At 40.2% G+C, this 24,745-nt stretch overlaps 1 long non-coding RNA gene across 1 annotated transcript; it reads left to right on the forward strand.

The window, feature by feature from the left end:
* Nucleotides 1–13,363: 13,363 nt before the first annotated feature.
* Nucleotides 13,364–13,757, forward strand: LOC148401760 (uncharacterized). The gene is made up of 2 exons (XR_015857192.1): nucleotides 13,364–13,447; nucleotides 13,534–13,757. It is a non-coding gene; the product is annotated as an uncharacterized LOC148401760 (long non-coding RNA).
* The last annotated feature ends 10,988 nt before the right edge of the window (nucleotides 13,758–24,745 follow it).

Here is a 24,745-nt window from a genome sequence, read left to right on the forward strand (position 1 = left end):
GAGGGTCGACCTGTCCCGAGGCATCAAAGAAGCGAAGAAGGCGTTCTCGTGCAAGGTCTCCACCCACTTCAAGGACAGCAAGGACGCACGTAACCTTTGGCGGGGCATTCGGACCATCACGGACTACAAGCCCGCGCCGAGGAGCTGTGAGGGCGACGTCCGTCTGCTGAACGATCTGAACCGCTTCTTTGCTCGCTTCGACGCCCAGAACAGCACTTGCCTGCTGAAGACCGCTCCCCCCCCACACGAACAGCCCCTGCGCCTCTCTGCCGACGGTGTGAGGAGGGCGCTTGCCGCTATTGACACCCGTAAGGCGGCGGGCCCTGACAACATCCCGGGTCGAGCGCGGAAGGACTGCGCTGGGGAGCTGTCGGGTGTCTTCACGGACATCTTTAACGTTTCCCTGCAGCAGGCCATCGTCCCCTCGTGTTTCAAGGCTGCCACCATCGTTCCTGTGCCGAAGAAACCTGCACCGTCCTGCTTCAATGACTACCGCCCTGTGGCACTGACGCCCATCATCATGAAGTGCTTTGAGCGGCTGGTCATGGAGCACATCAAGTCCGTTCTCCCCCCCACCATTGACCCTTTCCAGTTTGCGTACCGTGCCAAGCGGTCCTCTGAGGATGCCATCTGCTCTGCCCTCCACTCGGCCCTCACCCACCTGGAGAGAAAGGACTCATATGTGAGGTTGCTGTTTGTGGACTTCAGCTCTGCCTTCAACACCATTGTGCCGCAGCGACTCATCTCCAAACTCGACGAACTGGGCCTCAGTACCTCCCTCTGCAACTGGCTACTGGACTTCCTCTGTCAGAGGCCTCAGGTGGTGCGTGTTGGCGACAAAATCTCCGCCAGCATCACGCTGAGCACGGGGGCCCCCCAGGGCCCCCGTGCTCAGTCCATTGCTCTTCACCCTGCTGACGCATGACTGCTCTGCGACCTACAGCGACAACCGCATAGTGAAGTTTGCTGACGACACGACTCTGGTGGGTCTCATCACGAAGGGCGACGAGACTCGGTACAGGTCGGAAGTTGACCTTCTGACCACGTGGTGCAGGGACAACAACCTCCTGCTGAACGTCAATAAGACCAAGGAAATCATTGTTGACTTCCGGAAGGGTCACACAACACACCTGCCGCTGATCATCGACGGTGCTGTGGTGGAGAGGGTGAGCTGCACCAAGTTCCTGGGGGTGCACATCAGTGAGGACCTCTCCTGGTCCGCTAACACCTCGTCACTGGCAAAGAAAGCTCAGCGCCGCCTGTACTTCCTGCGGAAGCTCAGGCGTGCATGTGCTCCTCAGGCAGTCCTGTCTACATTCTACTGTGGCACCATTGAGAGCGTCCTCACCAGTTGCATCGCTGTCTGGGGTGGTAACTGCACTGAACAGAACTTGAAGGCCCTGCAGCGCATAGTGAATACGGCTGGTAAGATTATTGGTGCTTCGCTCCCCTCCCTGAAGGACATTTACACCTCCCATCTCGCCCGCAAGGCAACCTCGATTGCCAGTGATGTGAGTCACCCGGCTCACTCTTTGTTTGACCTTCTGCCCTCTGGGAAGAGGTACCGGAGCCTGCGCTCCCGCACCACCAGACTCGCCAACAGCTTCTTTCTCCAGGCTGTTAGGGCCCTGAACTCGCTACCCCCTTCTGCGTAGTGTGCGGCACTGTTGCGCTATTTTCGGGAATGTCTGCTGTACGCGCACTTGCTCCTTTTTTTTCTGCTCCTCTTATTTATTTATTTATTGTTGTGTTATTTATTCATTATTTATTCAGCACGCTTTTGTTGTACTTGTTTACTTGTTTGTCTGTTGTGAGCCATGTCTTGTCACCGTGGGATAGGGGGGAACGAAATTTCGGTTTCTTTGTGTGTCTTTGGCATGTGGAGAAATTGACAATAAAGCTGACTTTGACTTTGACTTTGACTTTGACTTATGTTAATAAAAGATATGCGTCCCCAAAGAACCATCTCTTCCCTGACAATCCTCTTTGTGTATATTCTCTTACAAATAATAATTAAACATTAAAAAACTTGCGGCTTATAGTCCGCTGCAGCTTATATATGAACAAAACAAGATTTTCCTCTAATTTTAACTAGTACGGTTTATAATCAGGTGCGGCTTATAGTCCAGAAATTACAGTAAACTGGGCTAGTTAGTGAAAACAGAACCCTCCTCTGTTAAGTTAATTTTGTTATTTTGTATTTTATATACAAATACATTTCTCATATGAAAAACGTTTAATGTGCTCATGAAACCTGCATTTTATTCAATTCAGGTTTAATTAGTTAATCTACAAAAAAAAGCACATAAAAAAAATCATGCCAGGAAGGTGGAAGGCAATCAGGTCAGCCATCCCTGCCAATAAGGTGTCCCTTATTTATTTTTCAGGAAGTTGGTTACCTTAGGCATGTAGCAGCAGCAAATCCTATCAAACAGGGGGAACTTCAAAGTGATTTGGAAGTGATAAGTTGAGGGGAGAGCGTGTGAAAACGTTTTTGAATAATACATCAAACATGACATTTGGAGAACAATCACTTGACGTCTTGTCAATAAGGAAATGGAAATTATTATTTTTCAAAGCTGATTCCTTAATTTATATAAAAAGTTGAATGGGTTAATAAAATAATCATTAATTGCAGCTATAATAGTAAAAAAAAAAGTATCTCGCTATTCCATGTGGTTGGTATCAGCATTTATCATCAGACCTCACTGACGATAGCCTAAAACCCTGACTGGAAAACGGTTAATATTTATGTAATCAGCCTTTTTGCTCTTTTGTCTCTGCTTCCTTTAATTAGGCCCGCAGAGAAAATGTGGACTAACATGGGGAGAAAGCCTTGTTTGAAGGGGGAACAGTCAGTAGTCAGCAAATGTTGGACTGATAAATCAGTATCATGATGCTCATGGTGGGAGTGTCAGTCCATGACAAATGTACCATTCAACTCTTGTTTCATCAGAAAAGTTATGGAATTTTTATATGGAGGTCAAAAAGTTTTCTAGTTCTGCTTACATGCGTTATGTGAATATCTATGGTGCAAAGTAAATGTATGAGGCTGTGACGCAACAGAGTCTAGCCACATTTTTAGTCATCTTTCCTTTGTTGAATATCTGGCCTCTGGTTAGAAAAAAAAAACAAGAAAGTCGCAAAAGATTAACACACAGTTTGGTAAAAGTAGAACACAACAACTTACAATTTTGACAGTCCAAAAGAAGTAAATACATACCAACCTGGATACATATAAGGCATGATTTATATTCTCATTAGATTGCTGGTATCACATGATTCTCAATGTATTATCTAAAGTGGAATGTAATTAGCCACAATGCAATATTTAATCTGCAAGGACAGGATGGTTTGTTGAGTCGTGGTGATTAAATATCAAAATTCCCTTCACCTCAGGCACATCATCATACTTTGTAAATTGCAAATTGAATTCATGTTCGTGAAAAAAATAAAACCTCTCCTTGGACTCAGAGAAATGGGTAACTGCTTACTTTCAAAAATCCTACGAAGATTAATAATAATCATACGTGTACATGCATGAAATGAACAAGTGACCACAATCACGAGTCCATTTTGGTTGTGTATGTATCCTCTTATTCCAACATATTAAATATAATATATTCAATCTCCAATCAATTAACTAAAAACTAATTTAGGGTGATATGAGACATACAAAATTGCTAGAAACTTAATTACATCATGCATCGAAGGCTTTCCTTTGTCTGTATCCATGGTAAGATTGCAATGTTTTTTTTATAATTGGAAAGTGTTTCAAGACATACAGAACAAAAAAACCATGCTTGACTCTGTCCTTGCTTTATTTTTTAATTATTTAGAATATATCACATCAATCAAGTGTTCAACATTCATTTTATGCAAGACACAAGCTTTCACGCTGACTGGAAATTCAAACTCACTCCAAGGCCACATTGTTGCGATGCCGCTGTTAACGTCCACATCAAATCCCACAAAAGGAGCTTATCTGCTCAGCTCGTTAAAACTAAGTAATTGACTAATCAAGTTTTACACCATGACAAAGTGACCTTGGGGTGCAGCAATCAAGTCGTTTTGAGAAAACGCACACAACCCCAATATATAACATAAACAAAGTGATAAAAATATAATCAATGGTTATGCTTCCATTTTGCATGTTTTTTATATCAGGTGCTCTTGGGTACATCTATTCAGACTAATATTTACATATGGGGTGCTCAGCGTAGCAGATTTTTTTTTTATTATTCCCCCCATGCATTATTTACCAAATGCTCTTCTGTGCATACATCGTATTTCTATTACGACCATAAACCTCACTCTTAACTCTCTTCTATCACTGTTGTGTTTGTGTTTGCATGCACCAGGTAATCCATCACTTTAAAGTGGAATGTTTTCAAAACAGCCCGATGTTGGCTGTATGTTCCGTTGGTCTATGAAATAAGCAAGACATTTAGCCTGAGGGGGGTGGGGGGGCAAGAATGGATGTCTTTCACCTGCCAAACGATATATCTGAATTTAATTATTAATCTACTTAACATTCTTGTCACCTTCCCTGCGAAAATATGTGTCAGAAATAATCCCAAATGAATAAAGAGCTGAAGAATGTTAACCATTTTAAATTAAACCCAATGGACGTAATGTTTTGCTAACATACTCTGAGTCAGTGCTTTGCAAAAACTGGGGCATGGGAGGTGTGGTGCGATGTCAGACGGGGTGTGTGTGTGGCCCCAGGGAGCATGTTAATTAGGATAAAATGTTATTCAGTGTACATATTACACTTTTTTAGACAAATAATACTATTTATAGTCACTGAGGAGAGTTTGGGGGGGGGGGTGAAATATTTTCTTCTTCCTGGGAGGGCATAAAAGAAAATAATTGAAAAGCAGTGCTCTAAGTAAACATGGTTCTGCGTTAACAGGCATCGGGCTGTGATACTTTTTTAATGAAACATGGATGTCCTTACTCCACTACACTATCAGCGCGTATTCATTCATTCATTCATCTTCCGTAACATTTATCCTAATGAGGGTCGCGAGCGTGCTGGCACCTATCCCAGCCATCTTTGGGCGGTAGGCAAGCAACACCCTGAACTGGTCACAAGTCAATTCCAGGACACATGGATAAAAAACCTTTGACACTCAAGATCACTCCTACAGGCAATTTTGGAGAGGTTAGGTTCTGATCTTTCTAGTCTTATTGGATGCTGTGAGATCCAATAAGACCAGAAAAGACACCTTTTCCAAGTCAGTGTTCTACCTTATTTAACACTTTGACAAAAGCATTCTAATACTCCAAATTGGCTTTCAAAGGATGATATTTTCAGAATTGGTTTCCATCATGAATAAGCAATAAAAATTACAGAAACCCTTTTGTATAACAGATGAAGATCATCAGTCACGACTGCTCGGGTTAAAACTCTTGCACAAAAAACACGCGTGCACACACACAGGAAATTGAGATGTGTTAATTCGACAGTCCAATTTTTCCCTCTTTGTCTAATTCTATAAGAGAACAAATGTTCCTCACTCCTGGAATATGCCTTCAAATGGTTCTAAGATTGAGGGAAAAACATTAGAAACCAGTGAGGACTGAGGTTGCTATTGTTTTGTCCCCCTCAATGTCGTTACCTCACACATGGACTGTGTTCTTTTGACTTGTGAGCAGGATGATGAAAGGCACATTCCGAAAAAAACTCATGAAAACACTATTACAACTAACTCTGAAACATCTATCAAAGTAATGAATGTCTTGAACACTAATCCATGTCAATTTAATCAACCCAAATCTAGTAATGTACTTTTTTTTCAGTCTTAACCACAATCAAAAACATCTAAAACAGGCCTTAGAAAGACCAGTATTAGCTGCCCTTCAACAGGAAATTTGTTCTTGTAAAAGTCGGATTTGCCCCCTACCACCGCTGTGTGTAATATTTTTTAGTACTGCAGTTCTGAAACTAATTAGATACAATGACTTGTGTGCAAGAGGTTTACATCAGGTAAATGTTTGTTACTTTTTCTCAAGGTTTGAGAGACGGATCCAAAAAACGTGCTTCCACCTTGCTGCATATTAGTTTGCCGACGTGAATGGAGGCAGGGAGAATGAAATTCATTCTGCCGAACCGAAAGGAAAAAAAAGATATTCACAGCACTGGAAGCTTTATGTGTCGACAAGGTGTTGACGCTTGTCTTGGAACATCTCCTTTGTTTTATTACTTGCTCTCTAGTTGTGTTCACAACAGGCTCACGTTGTTTAATCAGGGACTCAAGTGGGAATTACAGTTGCTGCATAACTCATGAAGATCAGCTGAAATTGAAAATGTATCCGCAATTTACCATCATGCTTTGGTGGTGAAGGACGTTCTATACAATTTTAGGATGAGATACTATATCACATATTGCCAAAGCATTGTCATAAACAGTAATAGCAGAGAATACATCAAACATATAACAAAGCCACTTTTGTTCTCGTCTGACGTCAATAAAATGTTTTACTCTGACTCAATAAAAAATAACCGAAAACCTGTTTTGAAGCTCCCCCATGTAAAGTTAGTTTGAGGAAAGACTGCACTAGTAAAAATATATGATTATACAGATTATCACATTTCTTCACTTCAGGGCATTTGCAGCCTCAAATGCTATAATAAATTGAATCAGACAACATATTTGTGATTTACAACAGCATATGCTGCTGTTATATACTTAAGGAGCCTGATTCTTAATCTCTGTCTATTTCCCAAGGAATTCATAAGCCCTGCAAAGAAAGCAGCTTGTTTGCTTTGATTAGCCAATGAGGTGATGTCAGGGGATACATTTGTGGCCTACGTTCAACTTTATTATTCTTGGATTATCCTGGTGTTTTTTTTTTTAACCTACCACAATAGCATCTGTCAATTTACAATGGTGTGAAATGAGGAGGATGTGTGCTCCTTTTCGTTATATCACAGCCAGACAGAAAATGGCCAGGTGCTTTTTAAGCTAAAACGTTAGCCTTGTCCTTTTATGTCAGTTTCTCCATTGGTTCACGGCATTTTTAGGGAACGTCACCTTTGCTTGCCTGCCCTTCATTCTCCCTCAGACGGCCTCACACAGATTGTCTAACCACGGCGAGGAGCGAGCGGCACATGGGTCCATGCTTGGGAGTTCAAGCGTGTGTGGGTGTCAGTGATATAAATGAAATGAAGAAATGAGCAACGTAGCGGTGAACCAGGTCATGGTGAAAGATTTGATAAATGTGTTCCTCAAATTCTATGGCCTTCTCGCTCAGCAGAGAGGTCAAAGGACCAATGTACACCACTCATTCCATAACTATCTGGTAGATTACACTGGTCAACAATGTTTTACTATAATTTTTAATCAGAGATTCAAGTTAATTCCTGGAGATCATTTTTTTCCTGCTGATTCTGAATCTGCCCTCATTATTTTTCCCTCGCGCAACGAGTCATAATGATAATACTAATACATATATATATTTTTTTCATGAAATGTTATAACTATAAATTACAACATATGTTAAAATCTTTATTGTGCAAGTTTTTATAGGTTAAATCTAAGAAAAAACTTCTGAAAATAGTTCAGCAAAACAGGTTTTTTTCTGGATGCTGCTTATGTATTTTCATGAAGCTGAATAAATTACACAAACAGGAAGTCGGGCATTGAAAATAAAACCGTTCTGCGAACTTTATTTTTACTTCATAAAAAGAAATTAACTGTCACAATTATGGCTGGCATTGTACATCGTACTAACATAAGGTGAGAGGGTGGTGTGAAGCCCAAATGTGGCACCACAGTGAACTACAGGAATAGTTGGAAATTACTTTATAATAACTTTGAAATTAACTGTGTCAGGTCACTCCAAAGCCAGGATACAGAGCCGATAACGTCATGTTTAAGAGAATGAGACTTTGAAGACTGGATATCTGTTGCGGGCCATAGTCATCAAATGTTCCATAATCCACAGTAAACAGGTCAGGCATGCCCACATTTAATTGGTGTCCGCAACTCAAAGAAAGCATTGTCTTGATAGCAGAATCCCCAACAGCTACACGGACGGGCAAACAAGCGCGCTGAAACAAAATCTTGGCTGGAAGCAGAATCCTGAGCAACCAGCCAAAGGAACAGGCCTATTGCGCCATCAACAAAGAAATACATAACGATGGGGGTGTAGCTGGCTGTGGCTCACACACTGTGAATTAGTGTCATGATAGACTGTGATATACTGACTGACACATGCACGCTGTGATCACTTCCAACATCTCACAGGCTCATCCAGTACAGGTCACTGGGCATTTCAGTTTTGTTCCCCTCTCATGGAAAGGTAATAATTGCTGCAAACAACATGTGCAACAAGAGGGAATAGAACTCTCTATTTGCTGTATGCCAGTGTAAAAGGAGCTGGGCCACATTTGGACTGGAGATTTTTTTTGATTACACATAATTATTATATGTTTTGTTTACAGTGCTTTTTAGTACAACTGTAGCTGTTGTGAATGCACCATACATATAAATACAGTTGAGTGGATAAAAAGAAAAGTCATAATTGCATGATTTTGATATCCACAGGAGGGAAAAGAAATTGAATCTTTCTCTAAAAAAACATAGGCCTTGGCTCTTGTGGTGATTGATCGATTATTCATGACTTGTCAATGGAAAGGACATCAGAATATTTATGACCCGTAGTGGCAAAGGAAGATTAAACGTAACTGGTATCATTCGTCATTGCTTCATTGCATATAAAAAAAAAACAAGTGCGTATATATATATTACCTCACTATACCTTCCCCAATATTTGTTCTTGTGACGTATTTCTGAATCAAGCCAGGCATGAAAGGAACCGGCAAGTGAAAATCTTGTAATTTCTCAGCCCATCACCAAGATCCCTTACTTTCATCTCATCCCATTTCTCCTGATGAAGGACTAGTGATTTTCACTTGGTGCTACAGTACAAGAAATCCCCTCAAGGCTGAGTTCAAAGACAAGAGAGGGTAAAAAATATATAGATACTGTACATGGAACAGGAAAGGGAATAAAAAAACGTCCCAAGTCATGAACTAGTAAAGTAATCTGAACTGCTTCTCCAAATATCGTTTTCTTCTAATGTCACTTTTCCCCCGCATTGGTCAGTGTACTTCTTTGAAGAACATCCGAGATTGCCCGTGACAATTGCGTCAAGAGAAAATAATGGATCAAAATGTCTGTTAGTTTTCACAAAGATAAAAAAGGACTCTATCAATACAAGCGTAAATAATTCTCTTCAAGTGGGATTTGAATGTCGACTGCAACAAGTGCTTTCTTTCAACCACAAATACTGCAGTGAGGCCACGACTTCAAAGTTGATCCAGCTTTGAAACAGCATGACACAGCACTTAAAAGCTAAAACTTGCAAAGATGTGCTTCCAAGTTCATGTTATCATGAAAAGTTTCAGTTTAAAGTTCTTTTCCGTTACTACTTTACTGTTTACACAAATGTCTTTCAAGCACACTTAGAGAGGTTGGAGGAAGGTAACGTTTTGTGGCACGAGTCAGTACCACCACCTCTGAAACGAGATTTTATATTATTTTTCATATTAAGTAGTTTTTGTGCTGTATGTGTTTGTTGGTTAAGCAAACCATTGTTTTCTTAAATATAGTAACTGCAAGCAGACGATGCACATGCAAAAAATTACAGGGTATATTCTAAGTATACATAAATAAATCAATTGTTCTGCAAACTCTTGCTGAACTAACATTGGACAAAAATACAACTTCACACCAATACCATTTTAGTTATACATATATACTACAAATAATGTGATCATTATAGCATGGTGGGAATGCTAGCTTCGTATTGCTCACAGTGCTATTTTGTTGCGTTTCATTTACGACAATCATAACTATGCCTTCTCATAATTGTCTGCCATTATGAAAGACCATGTTTAAAATTTGCCATCATGCATGTTAGTGAGAGGGCGTGCCATTGGTTTGAAATTCAAGGAAGGACTAGTTTGTGAAGTTACATAATGTAATTTATCAATTCTAATTATGTTAGCAATTTTACCGCCATCTTCCCCCTTTGAATTTGATTAGTGATTTCATAATATTGCCCTTATGAGAAGTTGCCAATCAGTCTCAGGAAGACAAAGAAGGGCTGTGATCGCTCCAGCTCAGATTGCTGGCCGCCAATATTGTAAGGGAAAAAGCTTGCTGATTGCACTGCGGATTCCCGGAATCATCTAGCTCAGTGAACCTAGTGGATAAAATGCAGCGGTGTCACTTCTGTTTAAATCTAAACCTGAAACTATCGAAAAAGCCTTAAGAGACTGGTACGCTTAATTATATTCCAATCACAACTTTACTCCTGTTAGAGGAATACAAATGATAGTGAAACAAAAGTCCACAAAATCATTTCCTATCTATGCATTGACCTGAACAAATTTTATAGCTTCAGTTTGAATAACTCAATTGAACTGTCTATTTGTGTACATCTCCAATAGTAGTGTGTGAAAGTATGATTGCCATAAGGCTATTCTTATCGGAAGCACACACAAGCATGTTGTAAACCTGTACTTAACTCGTTCCCAGATCATCTAATGTAAATTTGCGCAACAACAACAACAACAACAAATCAGGTGTTAATCAGATTATAATTTGCATAAATATTAAGTCCTCTTATTCCATTCACGTTGCACTGCAGCAGTTGAGCCGTGAAGCTGGCTTGAACCTTATTCTAAGGAGGATTTAAAACCTATGTGGTTCCATAACCCATTTTGGATTGTTATACCGGCAATAAATGTCATAACATCCTCAGAGTGGTTCTGGAATCCTTGCTATGATCGGAAGAAAGGACCAATATATTTTACTGTACTCGTGTCAATTCGTATTCCGACAAATGTATAGCTGATGTTGTGCAGACATGGTACATCTAATGCAGCAAGACTGTAGTAGTAGACTGACTAGTATATTTAAATGGACTGCTCTGTGAAAATGCATTTGTCACAATCCAAGAATGCTTTGTATACATTTAGCTCCGTGACTGGCACCCTGCAGTGATTAGCCTCCCAGCACAGAACGCCTGGCGGGATTCTACTGGGGATGCGGCCGATAACCATGCAGACAAAATTTGTATTCATGCGGAGTGTGACGGGGTAATCAGGATGGGGGAAATAAAGCAAAGAAAACGAGAGGATTGTATGCAGACATTCCATAGGTGATGGTGGTGGTATTGATGGAATACTATACATTTTGCAGATGAAGGCTCAGTGTCCTATTTTACTTTTGAGGGAATACATTTTATGTAGAATGTTATGATTGATACGCTCCACGGCTGCTCCAGTATGATACAGTAGCTACTGCTTTCATTTCATTTTGAAAACTCCCTTTCTTGTCCATCGACTGACCCTCCGTTTGAAGTGAAGGTTTCGAAAGTAAATGTGGTTGAATTGCAATGTTTGATTCGAAACTCCAGACGCCCTGGGCTTAATTGAATCATGTGCTTTTTTAATTAACTCCAATACCATCTGTAATTCAATATACACTCAAGTTACATTCACAAATTCACTCTCCATCCTTTCAAAGACACAACTTTAAAGGATCTGAAATCATTTTTGCTCAATAGCGTATGTAGGTGCTTTAGCAGTGATATAATTTATGAGAATGGATGCTTCTTTAGAGGGCAGAAACAATCGTGCAAAATCCAGCCATCCATTTTCAACATGGCTTATCCTGTTCAGGGTCGCACACCATCACAGGGACTGATCCCCCAAGTCAGGCGTGTGTACCCCTACATCATGGGTCACCAACCTTTCTTAATCCGAGAGCTACTTCCTGGGTACTGATTAAGGCAAAGGGCTACCAGTTTGACACACAATTCTGAAATAGCCAATTTGCTTAATTTGGCTTTTACTATGTGTTATTATTGTCATTTCCAGTTCACATGTAAGTGTGATTTTAACAAGAATAGCAAAAATACAGTCAAACCTTGGTTTTTGACCACAATCCGTTCCAGAAGGCGGTTCGAGAAGCGAATTGGTCGAATTCCGAATCTGGTTTTCCCATTACAAATAATGTTTTTTTTTTTTTTAAATCCGTTTCAAGACAAAAAAAACCCCGCCTTTTTTAAGCAGTTTTTCATTTGCGCATATTTGTCGGATCGCGAAACTGCAGCGCACCGCCGAACGCGCAACCGTCGCGCGTCGCCCACCGCGCAGGTCGCATTATTGTGACAGAGCCGTCGCTGAAATTTAGAAAATATTTTTAAAGTCCTAATGTACTTCCCCAAATTTAAGTGGACCTAAGTGTGCAGGGAGCTTAATTTTGTCCAATCGCGCAACTGCAGCGCACCGCCGAAGCGCAACAGTAGCGCGTCGCCGACCGCGCAACTGCCCCGCCCTGGTCGCATTATTGTCACAGAGAGGTCGCTATAATTTAGAAAATATTTCTAAAGTCCTGATGTACTTTAAAACTTTTAAGTGGACCTCAGGGCGCAGGGAGCTTAATTTGGTCCGATCGCGCAACCGCAGCGCACCGCCGAACGCGCAACCGTAGCGCGTCGCCGACCGCGCAACTGCACCGCGTTGGTCGCATTATTGTGACAGAGCCGTCGCTAAAATTTACTAGATATTTTTAAAGTCCTGATGTACTTTCCAAAATTTAAGTGGAACTCATTGCGCAGGGCTCTTAATTTGGTCCGATCGCGCAACCGCCGCACGCCGGGCGCCCACTGTAGCATTGCTTTAAGAGCGTATTTTTGTTTTAGGATGGCTTTACTGCTTCCACTTGCTTTCTTTGGAGGCATGATTAGGGGTTAATACAATCCTCAAAGTAACGAAAATACAATAACAACGGACTCAGTCGGCATCCAGGCCGCGCGGTCGGGTTTTCTCGGGTCTTCCCGGCTCATCTCGCGAGGTTCGACCTCCGAATTTTGTTTGACAACCGAAGCAAAAATATCTCGAATTATTTTGGTTCGAATTCCAATTATTTCGAGAACCGGGACGTTCGAAAGCCGAGGTTTGACTGTAAAATAAATAGATGCAGCTCACTGACAAGTGCCGCTATTTTGAGCTAATTTTAGAACAGTTCTGCGGGCGACTCATGCGGTCCTCACGGGCGACCTGGTGCCCGCGGGCACCGCGTTGGTGACCCCTGCCCTACATTATCAGCGACTCACAGGGCAAACATTTTATTGTCACGTGTCCGTTCCTCCCAGGGTCTACTTTTCCTCGCACACACTCAGCTGCCGCACCTCCCGACTTGTCCACAGTCACATCCGCTGTGACCCACACCGTTCACAGCCACGCCCTGCACAATCAGCACTCACTGACTGCCACCTGTTTCTTATCAAGTCACCTACTTAAGCGCACTTCTCTTGCCACACACTTGTTTGTCTGTGGTGCTACCCATACGCTCACTGTCTGCTCTCCGACTGACCTTTTGTGTCTGTTTGCCTGATTGCTGCCCGGCCTGACCCACTGCCTGTATCCGACCACGAACTCGCCTTGCTCGTCTGTTTCGACGGCGCATGCTGCTTGCTTGCTAACCTGTCTGTTTGCCTACTCGCCAGATCTTCCTCCGCAAGCAACCAGCCGTGTTCCGGCAGCTGTCATCAGCTTGCCTTGGAGCTGCTTTGTCGCTGATCCTGCCCCACCAGCATTCCTTTTCCCCTTGTTCAACAAACAGAATCTCATGCTGCACTTAGATTCTGTGCCTGGTATGTCAGTTATGACTTAATTTTTTTAATGAATTACCCAAAATACATCTCATCCAGAAAACCTCATCAAATGATTACTACTGGTGTCAAACATTCATTTGGGAGTAATCTGTACTCTCTGAGAGCTCTTCAATCTTTCTTGGGTTAGCTTTCAGATTGATCACAATTTAGGTCATCAATTTATACTTTGATACCAAATCAAGGCTTGTTGTCACTTTAAAATGTTCAATAGTTAAGGTCCGGCAAGATGAAGCACTTGATCTATCAGTGACTGCATAATAATGAAGCGTTTAATCTAGGTGAAGTTTAATGCATGTTGATCAATGAATATTTATCATGTGCTGTCTCATATGTATCTTGTGAATCCATCCTCGTTCTCTGTGGCTGCCAAATTCGTTCACAAATTCATTCCCGGTGGCAATAAATCTGAGATCGACAATAATGACTCTCGGCTCTCTGCTGTCTGTTCAACACCCTGACAAATAACATCACAAGACAGTCAATAATTCAGAGTTAATTACGAAATGATGTTCCATCCTCTTTTCACATTTTGTTTCACACTTGCATAGAATCACAGTGACGAGTGGTGAATGACATCATTACGGACGAAGGATGTTAAAATTGAACGTGAACATCTGAACTATTAGCATATGAGCAAGAATAATTAGCAAATTAAACACTATTTCCCAAACTCTAAAGTAGAACATTTGTAGGTTTTTGACAATATATGTATCTAACAGTTAACCATTTTTTTTATGATCTTGGCGCATAGTCCAGGGAATAGTTTAACATTAACATTAGCAGGGGGATTGATCCTAAAATAAGCCCCCACTGTGTTCGGCACACTCACGTTGGGAATCCATTATTACAATTTCTTCGCTTGGCATTAAATTATATGAACTAATGGCTAATTTTCTGTAGGATTTTAATAATGTCGCTACAACAACGTTAACCACAAAGGAACATTATGAAATAGTGAGATGAGATGATTAATTTGAGGTATCAAGCATGGATTTTAACAAAGCCGCTTAAGCCAAAGGTTGTGCTGTTCCATATCAGTCAATTTAAACAGGATTGGCTGGATTTGACACACATAACATTATTTCTATGTATAGTATGGTTAGTGTTTTGTTCAAACGCTGTATTCTAAATGGGGGGTGAACTTACTATAACATTTCAAAGCAAAAAGCTGTGGCATGTACAAGCACTTGCCAAAACACATACTATTTGGATTCATAAAACTGATCAAGCGCAAATTTTAACCTGAGATGGTTACTATATGAGTTCTTAACCATAATTTAATTTTGATTTTAAACAGGGTTTTTCACACAGTGATGGAGAAGGATTACATTAATATTTCTCAATATTTGTCCCTTTGTCTGTTGTGATTAATAGCGAGATAAATACATTTGACTTGAGTAGTTTTTATTCACAGTAATTTCTTTTGTAATGTCATTCAGTTGCAACAACAATAATACAGTGAAATGCTAGTTATTCAAACCATAGACATCTAGTCATTACAAAAATTGCTCATTGCATTTATGCCCATTTCTCAGGATATTGCTTGCGTAATACATCATCTGCCAATCTTTCTTCTATATGTCCTGCTTTATGTGTTACTCCCTTTACTGGGAAGGGACCACTCGTAAAACAAAAAAATAACGTGATGAATGTGACAAGATAATTGATTTTTGAAAACTTTGAAAGATGGTGGAAATATAATGGTTTGTCTTAACTATTGTACTAAGTTCATCTTGTTTTTCCTTTTTTTAATCACTTTACTGGTTTCTTTTATATCAAACAATTTGTTTTAGGTTCATTACCTGACTCTGATGAAGGTGGAAGAAACCGCCGAAACATGTCAGGTAATGAACCTAAAACTAATTGTTTGATATAAAAGAAACGAGTGAAGTGAATGGTTTGTCTTGTTTTGAGATGTTTCGTTTATGCTCCACGCCAGGCTCTTGTGCATCTTCTGTTGCAAATATAAAAAATCAGGCAGTCCTTGCCATTTGCGACACCCTTTCATCCAGTACCTATTGCTCCATATGGGCCACGTTGCTGACACAGCAGAGTCATTCCATGTCTATGTCAATTTCTCTACAGTTTGTGAATGAGCGCCATTATAGGTCCCCTCGACTCTCTGACAATCAGGTTCCTCCAGCAGGTTTAAAATGTCAAGACCGAGATGTTATGTTAGAAATGTAAAATGTTTGGATGTTCAGAGCGCGATCTGAGCCCGTGACACGAAAGAATAAAAACTAACATTTGATGGCAAGTTGCCTGTCTCGAGGAATTCCTGTATGTCATATTGTCTCGTTGTCACTGTCATTTTTTAATTCCTACTAAAAGCCTTCAAAGATGACAGCGACAACAGCAGTAACAGACTCACATGAAGTCCAATTTGTATAATTCTCCATATAGAATCCTAATGACAGAATTAGTGCAGCAAAGGAAACAATAAAATGAGAACAAATGAATAATAGTCTTTTCCCTGAGAGAATGAACTGCGTATATTCGTGCAAATGATGCAGGGTTGGTATTCAATCGGCACCTTCCTGTCGTACGTGCATCTACTGTGAAATTATCCTACATAGGGTTTGATTTCTCAGTTTCAAGGCTTTAAACGCTTCAGCGTGTCAGTCGCGGGTGAAGGGATGGGGTCGGTGGGGGAATTAGGTACCAAACCAAAGTTAAAAGTCTACATATTTTCAACATACTTACATGATATCGTGAAGACTCATTTTGATTCATCACCTCATGACTCATCATCCTTCACACAGCCACTGGAAAAATAAATTCCGTCCAACTCCAAGCAAGAGCTCAGACTCCTGAAAGTTATTACAAACTAGGGATTTGATGCCCATGCTGAAGCAAAGCAATTGAAGAAGAGACTTTGGCTGTCCATCCTTCCTTTGCACCCTAACCACAAACATTGCTGTTTAGCATTCTGGCGAGAGCTTCACATCACAAACGTACTCTTGCGTCCCATGTCCTTGTTAATACAGTAGTTATTGAATGAGAAGCTAAGTATACAACACCTTGTGTTGTTTGAGGGTTTAAAATTTACTGTAACATCTGTGCTAGCTTTGATTAGTCCATCTTACATAATTTAGATTGAAACTGGTCAAATGTTTATAATCGTGATTAGTTTTGTTCATTATTATAGAAAGTGACTGAAGAAATGTACTTTTATTTGAAACTCAGAGTACAGTGATATCACCTTAAAAAGCCAAACATGTAAATGTGAATGAACCAATGCAAGTAAGGTGTATTGGGACTGTACTAACCAGAGCGGAGCTCTCCTCGTTCTGCCTGATATCCTCCTCTGTGACACCTTCCCCCATAGGGTATTGTGACGTCCAGAGGACACGTCCAAGTAACTCTTATCAACCCAATGACACACACACACACACACACACACATACACGCACACACAGACAAAGAAAATGAGCTATTATCACATCTATAATGAATATATATATATATATAAAAATATATATATATATATATATTTTTTACCCCGCACACCCAGCCTTCAGTTTGTTCTGTTGCCCTATCTGTTGCCCTACCAGTCTGTTTGATAGCTGGTATGCAACCCGTCTATTGCCCCACGCTGCTATCCTGTATGCTACCCGTTGGTTGCCCCGTTGTCTGTCCTTGCTGGTTCCTGTTATTCTGTTCTCCAGTAACCCTTTCCCTTCAACAAACCCTTTGGTCTAAGTCACTTTGTCCCGTTCTTTGGCAAAATAAATCAATTTTCAACACCAGTTATCCTGTTCAGGGTCGCGGGGGTTGACACAATATTTCCCCTGAATGAATAACTCGAGTTTTAGCAAGTTTCCACTCTGTGACACAGAGATCAGTTCAAAGTGCGGGGTAAATGCTGGTACCTCTGAAGATTCTGTGTTTAGGGGAATGAGGCTGTTGGCATTCTTAATCCAAACATTCATCCCAATTCATTTAATTTGAAAGTGACTCAGTAGAACGACTGGTTAGGAAAGCAAAAGCCTTGATGACGCGACTTAGGAAGCTGAGCGGCTTTCTGGCAATCAAAAGATTGCTGGTTTGATCCGCCAGTGACTTCAAGTGTCAAAATGTCTCCGGGCCGCATACAGAATCCCTTAATTGCTTCTCATGTTGTGCCTTTAGTGTGTGAATGAGCTGTAGTTATACAGTGTGATCTTCATCAACAGTGTGCGCACATTCATGTGAAAGAGGCAAATGCAAATTAACCACACTTTAGTAATATGCAGGAGAAAGATGCAGCTTGAGTGGTCAGTGTTGTCAAAGAACAGCGGATATGCCGTCACCATAATTGACGAGGTTCAGTGAGAGGTGAGTGAGATACATTGTCCAAATTTCTCGTCCGAACAATTATGTGCAGTCATTTGCATTTAAATATGCTCTTCTATTAATGCAGAAGCAGAGCATCTAGAAACAGCGGTACGGTATCTGAAGGTTTGTCCAACACTCATGCAACCCTTGAGGTTCATTATTCAAGGTCATTTTCCTGGGCCGAAAAACGCACAGCTGTGACAAACAGTCAAGGTCGAGAGTTAAGGTTTCTAAAGCTATATATATAATTAACCACTGTATCTCTTAAAAGGACCATTTTAAATATTAAATGTTAAAACTGTCAGCATTGCTTGACAGTAGCAGCATTATCACAGTTCACTTTTTGTTCACTGCAGTGCAGAGTATTCCCTATATCATACAGATTTTATGGTGATTATTTTTCCACATGGGCAGTTACTATAGAGCAATAAGTGAGAGACGGGAGGAAAGTGCGCATGACAAACAGATAATATCCAAAGTTTGGGATCATTTCACATTATTAAAGTGAGCAAAAGTACAATAGGTCTATTTGCAAAGAACTGGCACAACCCTAAGTAGAATTGTTGTTGTCATCCTCCGTCATTGAGTTTTCCGTCCCTAGTTCAGCCTCGCCCTGTTGGCCCAAGTCTGCCAAACTCCGTCCAGAACAGACTTAGCGATACCACATCACCTGCGGGTGGTGCACGCCTGACATGCAGCTAAATAAAATATTAATAAAAGACAGCTGTTTAACTTTTGGTCCCACAGACAGCAATGACGTGTCCCATATCGTTTTTAGATCAACACGCTGTGCGCTTGTATGTGTCTGTTTTGTTTTTTATTTATTTAGTTGCAGCTCCTTTATGTGATGTGGAAATGATGTTCTTAATGCCCATTTGGATCTCACCAACGAGTGACGGCCCACATGGGTCAGAGAATCAAAACTCAGGGACAGAGGACAATGCCCGCCTCTGATTATTAGTTAAATAGACCCAGTGCAATTTCTATCAATTTATGAACGTGCAAACAGTTTTAATGATGTCACATGTTAAAACAATGTAAGAATTAGATACAATGATACAAAAATAAAAACACTAGTTATCGATAGAGTTGCAAAACTAGGAGATTGTCATTTTTTAAAAAATAGCTACTTTTTATGTAGGACATTAAAAAACAAAACCTGCTTGTGTACAATAAAACACAAAAAAATACACAGCACTCTGTTGTGGGCCTTTGATAGCCCCCTCCGCTATTCTATGCTGGAACAAGTTTTAGTTTCATTGCTGTCCTTATTTTATCATCCACGGCCTCTTTGTGCGTGTTCCCTATAGCTTCTGAAACCAAAGCAATAGCATGAAGAAAAATTGTAAGTGTGGTGGTCGCCTGTTATCCGTTATTTCACAGTGATATTATTCCATAAAATTTGTGCCAAGGGCCTTGTACCTTAGCGGCAACAACAATATCACTGTTTTAGACTCTAAAACATAGAGTCTAAAACTCTATGTTGGCATGGCATAGAGTATTGGCTTCATGGTTAAAGCTTGGGGGGGAAAAAAAAGTCGCTACTTTGTGGATTTAGTCTGTCATGGGGTGGACTGGAACTTAACCCCTACCATGGATGAATCATGAACTATAATTTGATTTGCAAGAAAGTAAGACACCCCAGGAAAATCACTCAACCAGAGATAGAGCACCTGACTGACAAGGTGTTAATCATTTACTGTGCACTCGCAGGCACATCCCCATCAGTCTAATCTCCAAACCGCAGATTTAGGCTGAGCACATAAAATGCATGGGGGGGCCAGATATTATTATCACCAAACAGACAGCACTTATTTTGCTCAACAGCATGGAACGTACAAGGGCCACCGGGAATAAACACCATAACCTCTGTTTTCTTTTAATTGTAATTCCAAAAATCCGATGCGATCCAGGTCTTGATTTCCTCCAGACAGGACAAAAGTGGCCTCAATGAGAAATCATCTTTTTTGCTCAGCGAGAAACAGATCTCACAGTCATCCGCATACCAATGGAAAGAATTACATCCCAGTTTTTTTAAGATGGAACCCAAAGGCAGCATGTACAATGAAAACACGATACGACAGTGGGGCAGTGCAAGACCCAGAGCAACCAAGGCTAACGCAAAAAATTCTGTCACCCAAATAGGGCCTAAACCAGTACTGCCCACGAGCCAACAGACTTCTGTGATCCAAATACTGTAGTTAAATCCTACAAAACCAGACACACATTGTTTCCACTGTCATTTGCCAGGCAAATATCATTGAAGACTTGTAAGACGGCTGACTATGTGCTATGCAACATCTTAAAACATGACTGGAAAACCTGAACAAACAGTTCACTTCACCCTACCCAAGCAGAATGGGCAACCCCCTAGTTTGAAAACCACTGCCATTATGAATGGCCATGTCGAGACGCGTGAGTCTTTGGGTCATAGACACAATTTTTTAATGAGTGTAAAATGTCATGCTGTATAATCAAGAACCTCGACACATCTCTCTGTAGACATTATTCCATACATAACCTATGCTGCCGGTTCGGCGTTCACCGACAAGCTACTGTACATTACTCATGCTGCCACATGCGCTTAGCTTTGTGTTAACACAAGTCATGGAGCTGGGGGTAGGAGACGTAACATAGTGTCCCGAGGGGAGCAGAAGACCGATGAACCATTCTGCCTTGTCTCAGTTGCTTACACAGACAGGCTTGGTGCTGTCAGGGCTAGACAGTAAACCTGCTCAACTCTGATGCTAATTAATACTGAGGGAAGTTCAATACTATACGCCAATACTGGAATAAGACGGTGCAGATTTATTCTGTACATGCCATGAAAATCAAGGGTTAAAGAAAAAAGTTTTGCTTCTTACGTCTCTTATCTGCACATCTGCTCTCCTCAGCAATCATCATTGCATCATCAATATCTATTCAGTTTCAGCTATTAATAGTATTCATTTTTGATAAAATACAGATTATGTTTTATGTATGTCTTTTATAAATGTATAAAGAAAGACTTTGAAAACAAAACCACAGAATTTGTGGGACCTGCAGCGTTGAAAATAATATCAAGGTCAGTTAATATTTATTGATTAATATTTTGAGTAATTGCCAACATCTCTGGGATTGATATTGAAATCAGGTTATACATATATTCAGGCGGATTTCTTTGGTAGTTAATTACACATTTGATATTTAAATCTATCTAATCAGCGATGGATATAACACTGACAACTAGTAAAAGCCCCTTGAAGTCTTGCTATTTAACAAGCGGGTCTAAAAATAAATTCTAACTTGTGAACTAGTTATGGCCCAAATATCCACTTGTGCACTGGTGCGACTTTCTGACTTAACTAGAAGGGATGTTCCGATCAGTATTTTGTACTACCGATACCAATCCATGAGTGTGATTCCTATCATGCAGCTTTGGTGTAAAATTTTCAATATTGTGTTGCTTCATGTGCAAATGTCCTGGCATGACAATAAAGTCCCTTGATCTTTTTAATATCTAAAGGAATTGTAGATTAGTACAGAAGCCCATTTTCCGGAAGTAAGACAGCAGTCTCTTCACACAGGAGTAAAAAAAAAAAAAAAAAAAATACTGCAAGAAATAATTCAATAAATTTCTTATCCCACAAACGCGTCGTGCACGGACACCTGTCCAGACTGATCAGGGGCGTATCTGCATGAGTTCATATGAAGGAGTCGATTGTAACACAAATTCATTTTTCATTTCTACTACATGTAAAATTTCATCGGATCCCTCACGTGGATCAAACCATTGCCGCCTCGCCAGCTCCTGGCGAAACCATCCCTCGCATGGGATGAAAAATGATCGTACATTTTTATTCAAGTGTAGGTGACTGACCTGGAACCTTGTAAGCAATGCCTCATTTTGAGGCCGACCAGTTCGATGGACCTTGAGGTGAGTTGGAGGAATGGAAGCAGCTGAGGTTTGGCCCACCTGTTAATCACGATGCACATCATGCATGGTTCTACTTCAACACTCCAGCACACACAATCGGTTATTAATCGGTGCTGTGGATAAGATTGTTGTTTTGTCAGAATGTTCAAGGACATCTCTCAGCAGAAATGAACCACCCTCCTCCATCCCGGGCTTCATTGATCGTCACTGAAGAAAGTAAACAATCATAAGAGGGTCACTGTGGGCGTTGGCGACTTCTATCAATACTGGGAGACAACCCAAAGCAAATCATACTTTCAAAATTGCAAGTAGTTTTTGTGATTATTTTTTTTCATCATTTCTTTTCCTGTGAAATGCTTTTGCAAGATTTTTTTTCCTCAAATATTTGATCTACTGCTACTTAATGAAAAATATTTTAGATGCTTCAAACCCTAAAAAAGCATGGCAAACTCAATGTAATTATTGTTTGAATGCACAAATCAATCTTGAAAGCATTTGTTGGAATTTGAAAGCAGTTTGTTATGCAAAACTATCTCCTCCCCTTAACCATCCTTTCTTCACACATACAATGCTCTTGCTTTTATCCGAATAACAAGTGTGTCACATGTGGCAGTGAGACATTCTGCATTAGTCAGACCAAAACACTTGAATTCAGTGTCTGTAAAAGAATATAATAGCCCCAAGGTAGTAGTAGAGGGACATTGTTAACCGAAAGAAGCGCTTAATCTTGATTATGCCACCCGTGAATGTGTGCATGACGGAAGGTGACAGTGTGGCCTTCACATGGCGATCAAATCTCCATGACAGTCACGTTGTGTTTCTCTTTATTCCCCGTTGTGTCACTCTTGATGGTGATCGTCTACCTCCTACAATGTGCTTGGTGATTTTATTCATGGCCAATTTGTTATGGATGGAAATCCTGGGTTTACTTTATCCAAATGCTCCATAGGGAACCCTTTAAATAATCAGCATTAAAAAGCCAAGGTTGCACATGTGTCTATTTATTTAGGTTGTATTAATGCTCTTCGTTTACATGCAGACAGTTTGTATATTGATGGGAGTCAAGGTCATTATGAAATCCCCACGACAGTCTAACTCTATCTTGAAAATTTAAAACGCTAAATATGTATTTATATGCAAGAATATGAGCTTGTCTTATCTTCCTTACGATGGGTTCAGGAAATTGTTTTGCACAAAAACCACATGAGCTTTGCAGTTTACCACTACCGGTAGAGGTCATGCATCACATTCATGAATAAATGCTGCTTAACTAATATCACAAATTGGCAGGCTAAATATCCCCTAAAATCCCATATTGGTCCCAAGGATCATGTTTTAGGTATAGTAACAACATTTCAAATCATCTCATTTGGAGTAAAATATTAATTTGTATCCAACACATAAATAAAGGTTGAAATAACACTGGCAGCCTCATTTGTTGTGACCAAAAGTGAAACGTTGTCCAAGTCTTAAATGTAATTGAAATGCAAATGCACTTGAGGAAACTCATTGCCAGGCACTAATGAAAGGAATGAAACTTCTGTCAAACTACTGGATTTAAAATAAGAAATGAGGGGAAAGAAAAAACATTGCTTGATCAATGAATAAAATCCCTAATGTGGATGAATGAATCTCTTTCAAGCGGGGAAGCTGTGCACATTTACTTATTTATTTGACAACACCGAACACAAACGCTGAACATGAACAGCTAACCAAATTAGTCAAGTGATTTTTAAGCAGAGTACATTGTTGAACTCAAACTCCAATGATATAATGCACTTATTCATGAAATTCATAGAGAAAAAAAAGAAAGAAAAAACAAAAAGACAAGTGCCTTCAGTGTCAATTATATACATAGCTGATAACTAACATACTTACAGGGAATTAAGAGTCTGTAATGAACCTTAAACTACAGAATATACAGTACAGTTTACATATACTACAATTAATTTGACCGTCAAGACATATTTCAGTTGGTCAATTCAAAGTGTGAAAGTCATTCTGTGGAGTCTTTACACAAATCGGGAAATGTTTCTTTTTCTTTTGATTGTGTTTCTTGAAGCTTATAACAATAACTATAATCAATCGCTCACAAATATTGTGAAGTCTGATATGGTCACCCTCCTAAAATAATGCTGCAAATCTTTTTGCATGTTTTTTTATTTTTTTCAGAAACCACACAAAACTGAACCAAGTTTATAAGTCTTACACAGAGTACATGTATCAATACTGACCTAGCACTCCACACATGCTTTGCTTCCATCTAGTGGCAAGACTTGTGGAGATACATCCGTATCTCATGCTTTATCAGGACTTGGTACCTGAAACCACTTCTAAAATTATGTTTAAAAAAAAAAAAAAAAAAAACATGCCATTACATTGCTTGACGAGCCGGAAAACCTTCCAGCACTGGATCCCATCAACAATTGATGGGGTATTGCCAAGACTGAATCAGATCCAGTAATGGAACCAAACTGATAGGCTGCATGATGAGCTCCTTGCTTCATGAAAAAAGGGGTCTCCAACTAAGTACTGACTGTTTATGAATGACCATAACTTTTATAAGACCAACAAATCTATAAATATTTTCATGTAGTATTCTATTTTTAAATGGTGAATCAATCATTCTGAAAATAAAATCTTGAAAGATTACCATATGCGGGATGAATCAATGTAACACAAGTTTCACTTTGGATTAAACTACTCAGTCTTCTCCAATATAATTTATTGAGACGCATCTAAGTACCATCATCAACTGTTTCTCCGTTACAAAAATAAACAAGAAAGCTCACATGAATGCAAACCCTTGAC

The sequence above is a fragment of the Syngnathus floridae genome, chromosome 2, assembly GCF_059516105.1.
Source record: "Syngnathus floridae isolate MCC-2025c chromosome 2, RoL_Sflo_1.0, whole genome shotgun sequence".
Taxonomy (NCBI): domain Eukaryota; kingdom Metazoa; phylum Chordata; class Actinopteri; order Syngnathiformes; family Syngnathidae; genus Syngnathus; species Syngnathus floridae.